The sequence below is a fragment of the Sapajus apella genome, unplaced genomic scaffold, assembly GCF_009761245.1.
Source record: "Sapajus apella isolate SASKATOON/1434 unplaced genomic scaffold, GSC_monkey_1.0 scaffold153, whole genome shotgun sequence".
Classification (NCBI taxonomy): Eukaryota; Metazoa; Chordata; class Mammalia; order Primates; family Cebidae; genus Sapajus; species Sapajus apella.
The window spans coordinates 1,334,909-1,346,492 of NW_022437093.1; the positions used below are offsets into that span (position 1 = coordinate 1,334,909).

The window sequence follows — 11,584 nt, forward strand, 5'->3', positions numbered from 1 at the left end:
GATTCCATGTAGATGAGGCTAGTCAAATTCATAGAGTCAATGAATGGTGGTTGCCAGGGGTTGGAGAGGAAGGTGGGATATGAGGAGTTGTTTAATGGGCATTTTCCTAGGTTTTAAGTCCTGGAGATTGGCTGCAAACAATATGAATGTATTTACTACTGATATCTAAAAATGGTTAAGATGGTACATTTTATGTTATGTGTATTTTACCACAATTAAAAAGATTTTGAAACTGTATTGTTTTTAAAATTACAAAGTAGGAATGACTACTGAGTTTATCCAATTTTTTAAAAAATTATTATTGGCCAGGTGCGCTGGCTCACACCTGCAAGCCCAGCACTTTGGGAGGCCAAGGTGGGTGGACCATTTGAGGTCAGGAGTTCAAGGCCAGCCTGGCCAATATGGTGAAACCCCGTCTCTACTAAAAATACAAAAATTAGCCAGGCATGATGGCATGCGCCTGTAGTCCCAGCTACTTGCGAGGCTGAGGCAGGAAAATCGCTTGAACCCAGGAGGTGGAAGTTGTAGTGAGCCAAGATCCTGCCACTGCACTCCAGTCTGGGTGACAGAGCCAGATTGTCTCAAAAAAAAAAAAAAAATTATTATTAATTTGCTGTGTTGTAAAGTAACAATAATAACTAACACTTACGTAGTACTTTTTAAAAAACACAACCGTCAAAAGCCCACATTATGTAGCACTTTACGGGCAAGACATTCTATATTAGTATTATTTAATCCTCACAGCTAAAAACAGACCCTTGGCCAGGCGTGGATCCCAGTACTTTGGGAGGCCAAGACAGGTGGATCACCTGAGGTCGAGAGTTCAAGACAAGCCTGGCCAACATGGTAAAACCCCATCTCTACAAAAAATACAAAAATTAGCTAGGTGTGGTGGTGGGTGCCTGTAATCCCAGCTACTCAGGAGGCGGAGATTGCAGCAGTGAGCCAAGATCGCACCATTGCACTCCAGCCCGGGCAACAAGAGCAAAACGCCATCTCAAAAAAGAAAAGGAAAAAGAAAAAAAGCCAACCCACATAAATATGTCCAAATGATTTTTGACAAAAATGCCAAAGCAATTTAATAGGTTTCACCCATGTGATCCCAACACTTTGGAAGTTTGACCTGGCAGGACTGCTCAAGGATCACTTGAGGCCAGGAGTTTGAGACCAGCCTAGGGAACAAAGTGAGATCCCATCTCTACAAAAAATGAAAAAATTAGCCAGCCATGGTGACAATGTCTCTAGTCCTAGCTACTCAGAAGGCTGAGGCGGGAGTTCAGGAGTGCAAGGTTACAGTGAATGATGATTGCACTACTGCACTCCAGCCTGGGCAACAGAGTAAGACTTTGTCTCTTTAAGAAAAAAAAAAAGGCAATTTAATAAATTAAATAAATTGAAAAAAAAAAAAAAAAAAGATATAGATGTTTAAATAAATGTTACTGGAACAACTACATGCACAGGATAAAAACAAAACAAACAAACAAACAAAAAACAAAAACCCGTGACTCAAACCTTATAAAAAATTAACGTAGGCTGGGCACAGTGGTTCACACCTGCAATCCCAGCACTTTGGGAGGCTGAGGCAGGTAGATCACCTGAGCTCAGGAGTTCAAAACCAGCCTGGCCAACAGGGTAAAACCCCACCTCTACTAAAAATACAAAAATTAGCTGGGAGTAACTGGGATTAGGTGGCACACACATGTAGTCCCAGCTACTCAGGAGGCTGAGGCAGGAGAACTGCTTGAACCAGGGAGGTGGAGGTTGCAGTGAGCCGAGGTTGCACCACTACACTCCAGCCTGGATGACAGAATAAAATAAAAATAAATAAAAATAGGCCTGTCTCAAAAATAAAAACAATAGGCCGGGCGCAGTGCAGTGGTTCACGCCTGTAATCCCGGCACTTTTCGAGGCTGAGGCGGGTGGATCACCTGAGGTCTGGAGTTTTGAGACCAGCCTGGCCACAATGGTGAAACCAAGTCTCTATTAAAAACACAAAAAATTAGCCAGGCGTGATGGCAGGTGCCTGTAATCCCAGCTACTCGGGAAGCTGAGTCAGGAGAATTGCTTGAACCCGGGAAGTGGAGGTTGCAGTGAGCGGAGATCGCACCATTGCACTCCACCCTGGGCAACAAGAGCGAAACTCCATCTCTAATAATAATAATGAATAAAAGAAAAAAAATTTTAAAAAGAAAAAAGAACCAAAATACATCAAGAACTTAAATGTAAAACATAAAACCATAAAATTGTTCAGAAAAAAAGGGAGAAAAATCTCTACAACCTAGAACTGAGCCAACAGTTCCTAGACTTGGCAACAAAAGCTCTAATCCACAAAAGGAAACACACTGATAAATGGAACCTCATCAACAGTACAGAGTAAGACCCTGTAAATAGGATGAAGAAACAAATTACTGACTGGAAGAAAATATTTTCAAACCACGCTTCCGCCAAAGGACTTGAGATTAGAATACCTAAAGAACCCCAATTAGAAAACTGGCAAAAAATATGAACAGACATTTTACTAAAGAGGGAGTAGGCCTGGAGCGGTGGCTCATGCCTGTAATCCCAGCACTTTGGAAGGCCAAGGCAGGCAGATAACCTGAGGTTGGCAGTTCAAGACCAACCTGACCAATATGGAGAAACCCCGTCTCTACTAAAAATGCAAAATTAGCTGGACATGGTGCTGCATGCCTGTAATCGCAGCTACTAGGGAGGCTGAGGCGGGAGACTCACTTAAACTCGGGAGGCAGTTTGCGGTAGCTGAGATGGCGCCATTGCCCTCCAGCCTGGGAAACAAGAGCAAAACTCCATCTCAAAAAACAGAACAAAAAAAAAAGAGGATGCAAAGATGACTAATGAGCACAAGAAAAGATGTTCAACATCATTAGCCTTTAGGGAAATACAAATTTAAACCACAATGAGATTGCATGACATACCTATAAGAATGGCTAAAATAAAAAACAGCAACAATAAAATGCTGTCAAGGATACAGAGAAACTGAATCACATACATTGCTGGTGATAATGTAAAAACGTAAAGCCTTTTTTCTTTTTTTCTCTTTTATTATTATTATTTTAAAATGGGGTTTCACCATGTTGGCCAGGTTGGTCTCGATCTCCTGACCTCATGATCCACCCGCCTCAGCCTCCCGAAGTATTCAGATTACAGGCATAAGCCACCGCACCCAGCCAGGTAAAGCCTTTGTTTTTGTTTGTTTGGCGGTTTCTTTTAAAACTAAAAATGCACTTAAAACTTATCATTTGACCCAGCAATTGTACTCTTAAACATTTATTCCAGAGAAAGAAAAACATGTTGGTGTAAAAACCTATGTAAGAATGCTCATAGTAGCTTTATTCATAATGGCCAAAAACTGAAAACAAACCAAATGTCCTCGTGAAGGACAATGGTTAAGCGAAGTGTAGTATATCCACACCATGGAATACTACACAGCAATAAAAAGGAATGATCTATTTATATATGCAAAATCTTGAAACTTCAAGGAAATTATGACGAGCGAAAAAAGCCAACCTCAAAAAGCTGTAGGCTGGGTGCAGTGGCTTACACCTATAATCCTAGCACTTTGGGAGACACCAAGGGAGGAAGACTGCTGGAACCCAGGAAATCAAGACCAGCCTGGGCAATATAAGACCCTGTCTGTGAAAAATTTAAAAATTAGCTAGCATGGTGGTGTGCACCTGTACTCCCAGCTGCTCTGGAGGCTGGGATGGAAGGATCATTTGAACTCAGGGGGCAGTGTCTGCAGTGAACTAAGATCACACCACTGCATCCGAGCCTGAGTGACAGAGAAAGATCCTGTCTCAAAATAAAAGATTGTGTACTTTGTGACTCCATGTATATATACTACATTCTTGAAATAATGAAATTATAGAGCAAAATAGATTTGTAGTTGTCAGGGATTAAGGTTTCAAGGGAGAATGGGTAGGTGTGGCTACAAAGGCATAGCAGGAAAGAGCCTTGTGATGAAGTAGTCATGCATCTTGACTATAGTGGTTACAATAAGCTACACGTGATAAAATTGCCTAAAAGTGTAAATACACATATACATTTCATGTATAACTTGAAATCTGAATTAGTCTTATGGATTGTACCAATGTCAATTTTTTGGTTTTAATAATTTACTAGAATTACACAGGAGAGATGCAGGGTATATAGATAGAACCGTCCTACACATGCTGTGTAACTTCCTGTCAATCTCTAATTACTGTGAAATAAGATTTTTCTAAAGTTTTGGGGGTTTTATGTATTATTTACTTGTTATTATAAAGTAGTAATAATGAAAACCAACACTTAGGTGGCATTTGCTAGGGCCAGGTATATCGGACACCTAATCCTAGTAACAACCTGTTATGAGCTAAACTGTGTCCTCCCAAAATTCCTATGTTGAAGCCCAAATCTCCAGTACTTTAGTTTATTTGGAGATAGAAGTGTAAATCCAATAAAACTGGTGTTCTTAATGAGAGGAGATGAAGACAGAGTGTGAAAGAGAGAGCGAGCACGCCCAGACATGTACACACACAGAGAGGGACCACAATATGAGGCCACAGGAAGGAGGCAGGCATCTGCAAGCCAAGGAGAAAGGAACCAAACCTGCTGACACCTTGCTAATGCACATCTAGCCTCCAGAATTATAAGAAAATAAATTTATGTTGTTTAAGCCACCCATATGTGGTATCTGTTATGGCTGCCCTAGCAAACACAACCTTGTGAGGTAGCTGCTCTTATTACTCACTTATAGATGAGGAAAGTATAAGAGTTTTATAGTTCAATAAACTCACTCAAGGTCACACTGTGATACCCTGCTTTTTGCCAGCTAAAACTAACTTTCCTTTTCCCTGACTAAAAGCTGTTCAGGCTTTATGTTAGCCTTTTTGAGCTGAACAGACTTTATTTTGGCTTCTTCATTTTAGTAACCCTCTCCCCATGAAGTACGTAACTCTAGTATAAAGCAAGGTTAGACTGACTAGGCACCCAGAAATGCCTTTGTTGATAAGAGGCCGAATAAAGTGGTATCAGCAGAGTCTGGAATTGCAGCTGCAGTGAGTGCCCAGAGCCTGTCTTATCCATAAATTGTATGTCTTTCCTGACGGCTGTACTCCTCACACCTGGCACTGTTTTATTTCTTATGCATCAGTTTTTCTTTTTAACTTTTTGCTTACCCTGCCTTTGTGAAAACTTTGTTTCAGCTAGGTTCCCCACTTCCTGTTAAAACTAGTGTATAAAAGACCACCTAACTTTTTCTTCGGGACGAGAGAATTTTGGGCGTTAGCCATTCTCAGTTGCCTGCTTAATAAAGGACTCATAATTCATTCTCAGAGTGTGGCGCATTCCTTGACTCGCTCGGGTACAACAACACAGCCATTAGTAAGCAAAGTCAAGACGTGAACCAAGGCTATCTGGTTCAAAATACGTACTCCTCACCATTAAGCCATACTTAGTCTGTAGGTGGTGTTATGATAAAATACCTAAGACTGGGTAATTTTTTTTTAGACAGGGTATCACTCTGTCACCGAGGCTGGAGTGCAGTGTTCCAATCATGGCTCACTGCAGTCTTGACCTCTGGGCTCAAGTGATCCTTTTGCCTCAGCCTCCTAAGTAGCTGGGATTACAGGCACACACCACCACGTCTGGCTAATTTTTGTGTTTTTTGTAGAGATGGGGTTTCACCATTTTTCCCAGGATGGTCTTGAACTCTTGGGCTCAAGCAATATGCCTGCCTCCATCTACCAAAATGCTGGGATTACAGGGATGAGACACTGCACCTAGCCGATTGGGTAATTATGAAAAACAGAAATTTAATTTCTCACAGTTCTGGAGGCTGGGAAGTCCAGTATCAAGGAACTAGCAGGTTAGGTGTCTGGTGAGGGTCCAGGCTCTGCTTCTAAGATGGTGCCTTGAACACTGTGTCCTCCAGAAGGAAGGAAAGCTACATCCTCATATAGTAGAAGACAGAAGGGCAAGAGGGGATGGACACTGTCCTCACATGGCAAGGTGTAAAAACAGACAAGTTCACGCTATCAAGCCTTTAAAAAGATACCTAGTCCCATTCATGAGAGGAGGAGGAGGAGCTCTCTTTACCTAATCACCTCTTAATATACTGGCAATAGGCCTGGTGTGGTGGCTCACACCTGTAATCCCAGCACTTTGGGAGGCTGAGGCAGGCAGATCACAAGGTCAGGAGATCGAAATCAGCCTGGCCAACATGGTGAAACCCCATCTCTACTAAAAATACAAATATTAGCTGGGCATGGTAGCAGGCATCTATAATCCCAGCTACTCGGGAGGCTGAGGCAGGAAAATCACTTGAATCCGCGAGGCAGAGGCTGCAGTGATCTGAGACTGCCATTGCACTCCAGTCTGGGCAACAGAGAGAGAGTCCGTCTCAAAAAAAAAAAAAAAAAAAAAAAAAAGTGTGTGTGTGCGTGTGTGTAGGCAACAACATCTGAATTTTGGAGTGACAAATTCAAACCACAGCACTGACTCTAGATATATTAATGAGTTATTAAACACTGAACTTGTCCGACTAGGATAAACTACTTGAAACAAAACAAGGGAATAATCTGCTGTGGTCAGGTCATTTGCTAGTATTTTTAATTTAAATATCTACACATTTATAAACGAGATTTGGTTATACTTTTACTTTTTCATGTTTGTTGTTCTACTGTCAAGAGTTGTTTACTACTATGTTATTATTCAACATAAGAAGTATCTGCTTCTTAAAAAAGGTTACAAGAGACCAGGAGTGGTGGCTCACACATGTAATCTCAACAATTTGGGAGGCTGAGGAGGGAGGATTACTTGATCCCAAGGGTTCCAGACCAGCTTGGGTAGCATAGCAAGATCCCATCTCTACAAAAAAGTTAAAAATTACCCAGGTGTGGTGGTCCATGCCTGAGGTCCCAGCTACTTGGGAGGCTGAGGTGGGGGAGCTGCCTGAGCCCAAAAGGCTGAGGCTGCAGTAAGCCGTGTTTGTACCACCGCACTCCAGGCTGGGTGACAGACCAAGACCCTATCTCTAAATAAATAAATAAATTAATTAATTAAAAGGCTAGGAGAAATCACCAACGCCTAGAGTGTGGACTTTTGCCCCCTTAAGGCGGAATGAGGGAGAGAAGGAGTAGTTTTACAATCGCCTCAATTTTTTTGGTTACAAGAGTCTATTCTGGTTTTGCTGTTGTTGTTGAGATGGAGTCTCACTGTTTCACCCAGACTGGAGTGCAGTGGTGCGATCTCAGCTCACTGCTATCTCCACCTCCTGCATGCAATTCTAGTGCCTCAGCCTCCCGAGTAACTGGGATTACAGGCGTGCACTACCACACTCGGCTAATTTTGGTATTTTTAATAGAGACAGCGTTTCACCATGTTGGCCAGTCTGGTCTCAAATTCCTGACTTCAGGCGATCCGCCTGCCCCGGCCTCCCAAAGTGCTGCCCCAGGCATGAGCCACCACACCCAGCCACTATTCTGATTTTTATGTCTTATTTCGTCAGTATTAATTCCTACTATCTTTGAAATTATTTACTCATTGAGACTTTCATATAACTAACAACATTCACTTCCAGTATTTTCTGTTTGTAAGTCCTCAGTACCTTTTGTTATATCCGATGTACTCTCCTTCATTTTGCCTTCCTAATTTTCCAACTCTTGATTATTTCCCATTCTTCAGTTTTGCAATGTATTTATTTCTTCTTGCATATTTATTTTTTCCTCCTCTTTTCTAGTATTCCTAAAACCATAAATTGAATGGTAAATTCATACTCTTGTACATTAAACGCTTTTTTGTCCACATTATTTAAGTTTAATTATGTGGCAATTTATCTTATTTTCTTAGTAAAATAGTCTGTTACTTGTCATTTGCTATGTAATAGCTATCAGGGAGGATGCTTACTAATATCCATGTCACTTGGGAGGGAAAATTGTCCTTTAAAAGAGCCATCTGCAGACTAAAAAATAAAAAACTAGCAAATTTTTAAAAAACTAATTTTGATAAAAAGATCTCTCCATAAAAGTTCTACTTTCTATGACAACATTTAAACTGCTTACCCTGTCTCCTGCTGATAATAATTTTCTAAGTAAAAAATCGAATGGACAGATTAGAAAATCAGTAAGAGTCAAGTTTCTTGTTTTTAAAAGAATATATTTTGCAAAACTAAAGTAAAACATGTTTCTAATATACTTAAAATGTACTTTTGGTGGCGGGGGGGGGGGCTCTTAATACTTTCGTTACAAGCCTAGAGAAAATTCTGTGGATAAATTATAAATCCATGAACCCTGAGGTTAAGATGCAAATCTTGACACCACCCTTTAGCAGCACGAAGAATGCTCCTATAAACTAGCACGAAGAATGCTCCTATAAACTAAGAAAAAATTGCAGCACAGAGGTCAAAGGTTAATCTTTCACTCCTGTAAAAGTTTAAATGTCAACATTTGCTGGGTTTCTAAAGTTTTCATTTCCTCCTTAGACTAAATTGGCAGCTTAAAAGGGACTGAGAACAGAAGACAAAAGTTATGCCTGCATAGGTATAAAGAAGTATATAGCTGCCAACGCCATTTTAAAAACTAAGAGTCTCTATACTCTTTATTTTAGTCATTAGTAGTGCTATCTTTTCACACCATACCAGAATCAAAACAGCAATGAAAATAGTCTGACTCCCAGGGTGGGAGCAGTGGCTCACGCCTGTAATCCCATCATTTTGGGAGGCTGAGATGGGCGGATCACAAGGTCAAGGAGTTCAAGAGCAGCCTGACCAACATGGTGAAACCCCATCTCTACTAAAAATACAAAAATTAGCCAGGCATGGTGGCATGCACCTATAATCCCAGCTACTCAGGAAGCTGAGGCAGGATAATCACTTGAACCTGGGAGGCGGAGGTTGCAGTGAGCTGAGATCTGTCTCAAAAAAAAAAAGAAAGAAAAAGAAAAAACAGTCTGTCTCCCAGAGACCTCACAGCATTCTTAGAAGTGAAACAGATGTGAAATCTGTTAAATTCTTACTTGATGTGTATAAACAGAAGAATTCTAAGTCAAGTGAACAAAACTTTAACTTTTTTTGGTTTTTGAGTGTGGACTTTTGCCCCCTTAAGGGCACTCTGTCACCCAGGCCGGAGTGCAGTGGCACGATCTTGGCTCACTGAAACCTCTGCTCCTGGGTTTAAGTGATTCTCCTGCCTCAGCCTCCCGAGTAGTGGAACTACAGGTGTGTGCCACCACGCCTGGCTAATTTTTTAAATATTTTTAGTCGAGACAGGGTTTCACCATATTGGCCAGGCTGGTCTCGAGCTCCTGGTGTCAGGTGATCCACCCACCTTGGCCTCCCAAAGTTCTGGGATTACAGGCATGAGCCATCGCGCCCAGCCAAAAGTTTAATCATAAAAATGAGAATCACAAAAAATAAAGAAAGAAAGAAAGAAAGAAAAAGGAGAATCACAGATGCTCAATCAATTCCCAGATTGGAGTCAGTTTACAGACCTAGAACCCACTAAATGAGGAAGAGGTCAAGTTCCATGAGTATGACCCTACTACAGAGCCAAAAATTTCTATGGTGCTGTTAATTTTTCTCCCAGACATCCACAAAAGGACCTATGGCCTCTTGTTAGGATGGCTATGTATTGGGGAAAAGAATTATCAACTAGCCACTGGCTCTGAACTAGCACTAATTCCAGAAGACCCAACTGTCACTGTGGTCTACCAGTCAGAATAGGGTTTGTGGAGGTCAGGTGATCAATAGAGTTTTAGCTCAGTTCATCTTTCAGTGGGTCCCTGAACTCATGCTATGGTTATTTCCCGTTTCGGAGTGCATTAATAAAATAGACATTACAACTAGCAAAATCCCCACATTACTTTCAATCTGGCAGAGAGCACTATACCCTTTTAACTCACAAAAATCATCTTCAGCAATACCCCATCTCAAGAAAAAAACTTTTAAAAGAACAAAAGAAACCTGACTTATTTTAAAACTAATGCTGGGCACAGTGGCTTATGCCTATAATCCCAGCACTTCGGGAGGCTGAGGCAGGAGGATGGCTTGAGGACAGGAGTTTGAGACCAACCTAGGCAACACGGCAAAACCCCACCTTTATCAAAAACAAAGAAATCAGCCAGGCATGGTGGTGCACATCTGTAGTCCCACCTACTCAAGAGGTGGAGGTGGGAAGATAGCTTGAGCCCGGGGAGGTTGAGGTTGCGGGGAGCCAAGGTCGCACCACTGCACTCTGGCCTGGATGACAGAGCCAGAACCTGTCTCAAAAAAAATAAAAATAGGCCGGGCGCGGTGGCTCAAGCCTGTAATCCCAGCACTTTGGGAGGCCGAGGCGGGTGGATCACGAGGTCAGGAGATGGAGACCATCCTGGTCAACATGGTGAAACCCCATCTCTACTAAAAATACAAAAAATTAGCTGGGCATGGTGGTGCGTGCCTGTAATCCCAGCTACTCAGGAGGCTGAGGCAGGAGAATTGCCTGAACCCAGGAGGTGGAGGTTGCGGTGAGCCGAGATCGCGCCATTGCACTCCAGCCTGGGTAACATGAGTGAAAACTCCACCTCAAATAAATAAATAAATAAATAAAAATAAAAAAGAGTAGCAAACATGTTTGAGTGACACAGACACAATAATGAAGTCAATTTTTTACTTCTAGTTAATTTTGACCAAAAATATGGTGATTTTAAATGAGTGATTCTGTGTAGTAGAAAACCAAAAAAATAATAATAATAATCACCATATACAGTCAGAAGATCCTTAATTAATATTAAGGATACATATATATATTTTGAGACAGAGTCTTGCTCAGTTGCCCAGGCTGGAGTGCAATGATGTAATCTTGGCTCACTGAAACCTCCACCTCCCGAGTTCAAGTTATTCTCCTGCCTCAGCCTTCAGAGTAGCTGGGATTGTAGGTGTGCTAAGCACCATGCCCAGCTAATTTTGTTGTATTTTCAGTAAAGAGGCGGTTTTGCCACATTGCCCAGGCTGGTCTCGAACTCCTGGGTTCGGCAATCTGACTGCCTCAGCCTCCCAAAGTGCTAGAATTATAGGCATGAACCATCGCACTTGGCAACATTAATGATTTTTAGTAATATTTCTTTATTTTTCTTTTTGAGACAGGAGTTTCCCTCTGTCGCCCAGGCTGGAGTACAGTGGCAGGACCTTGGCTCACTGCAACCTCCGCCTCCCAGATTCAAGCGATTCTCCTGCCTCAGCCTCCAGAGTCACTATAACTACAGTCACGTGCTATCACGCCCAACTAATTTTTTATATTTTTAGTAGAGACGGGGTTTCACTGTGTTAGCCAGGATGGTTTCAATCTCCTGACCTCATGATCCATCCCCCTTGGCCTCCCAAAGTGCTAGGATTATAGGTGTAAGGTAGCACAGTCAGACATTTTTAGTAATATTTCAATTGTGCCAAGGTTTTTTTTTTTCTTTTTTTCTTTTCAGATGGACTCTCCCTCTGTTGCCCAGTCTAGAGTGCAGTGGCATAATCTTGACTCACTGTAACCTCCGCCCCTCCTAGGTTTAAGTGATTCTCCTGCCTCAGCCTCCTGAGTAGCTGGGATTACAGGTATGTGCCACC

At 41.8% G+C, this 11,584-nt stretch overlaps 1 protein-coding gene across 12 annotated transcripts in view; it reads right to left on the reverse strand.

Moving 5' to 3' along the window:
- The window catches only part of TLK2 (tousled like kinase 2), a 143,477-nt gene that overhangs the window by 100,799 nt on the left and 31,094 nt on the right, over positions 1 to 11,584 (reverse strand). For 2 of the 12 annotated variants that reach the window (XM_032265949.1, XM_032265950.1), the window contains exon 1: positions 7,604 to 8,306. The exons of the other annotated variants lie outside the window; for them this stretch is intronic. The gene's annotated coding sequence lies outside the window, so the exon portion shown is untranslated. Of the gene's footprint in view, positions 1 to 7,603; positions 8,307 to 11,584 lie in introns of those variants that run through there. 12 annotated transcript variants of the gene reach the window in all.